Here is a 1,185-nt window from a genome sequence, read left to right on the forward strand (position 1 = left end):
TTGAGACTCTTTCATTGAGAGCATAGATATTTATTATGGCTATGTCCACTTGTTCAATTGACTACTTAATCATGATAAAATGTCTTGCTTTGTCTCTTATTCTGGTTTGTTTTTTCCCCCATCCTTTGATTTTCAGTCCATTTTTGTCTGTGTGTATGGGGTATCTTTTTCAGTCAGTACATTGAAGATCCTGTTTACTTATCCAATCCATTACTCCCTGTCTTTTGACGGATCCATTTATAATCTGTGTAATTATCACAAGATGTGAATATATAATTTTGCTATATATTTTTTTGTGTGTGCTGCTGCTGTTTTCTTTGTTTCACATAATTGTCTGTGTTGAATTCATTTTGCTAGTGAGCTTTCTTTTCATTTTCATTTCTGTTGTATTGATATTTACAATATAATGCAAAACTTTTTCTGATTTTCCTTTTTAATTTTGATGGGAAGGTGTATAATTTTCGTGAGGTTACTCTGTAATTTATTAATTTTCTTCCATTTAAAACAGCCTGTTTTATCTTGAGATCTACTTAACTTTCTAGCCATCTGAGTTCTGTACCTACTCTATTCCCTTACTGTGTTTTGTAGTTGACTTCAGCGTAAATTGATATATCAGGTTCCCTACTTTTAGTCTTTTATGCTTGTTGTACTTTAAATACTCTATATCTGGATTGAATTGTGAATGGTGTTATTATATATATTAATCTCAAATTGTTGTCTGCTGTTGTTAGTTCTCAGTCCAAAGAACAACCTTTAGTAGTTTTTGTAAAGTTACTCTGGTGACTACAATTTTTTAAAATTTCTGTTTCTCTGGGAGCATCCTAATTTCATCATCATATTTGAGGAACAGCTTTGCTAGGTGTATGATTCTTGGTTGAATCTTTTTTTTCTTTCATGGTTTTATATATGTATCCCACTGTCTTTTTGCCTGCAGTGGGATTTCTCAGCAGATTGAGAAATCAGAACTTTGTCTTATTTGTTCTCCTTTGTAGGTAATTTTTCATTTTACCTGAGCTGATCTCAGAATTCTTTTCTTGTCTTTGGTTTTGGAAAGTGTGATTTTGAAATGTCTAGGTGATTGCAGGGGGCGGGGGGGAATCTGTCCTGTCTGGAGTTCTTTCAGCTTCTTGTATGCTTATCTTCTCATCTTTCATGATGTTAGGGAAGTTTTCTTGCAACAACTCT

This window comes from Chrysochloris asiatica, unplaced genomic scaffold (assembly GCF_000296735.1).
Source record: "Chrysochloris asiatica unplaced genomic scaffold, ChrAsi1.0 scaffold00165, whole genome shotgun sequence".
NCBI classification, from domain to species: domain Eukaryota; kingdom Metazoa; phylum Chordata; class Mammalia; order Afrosoricida; family Chrysochloridae; genus Chrysochloris; species Chrysochloris asiatica.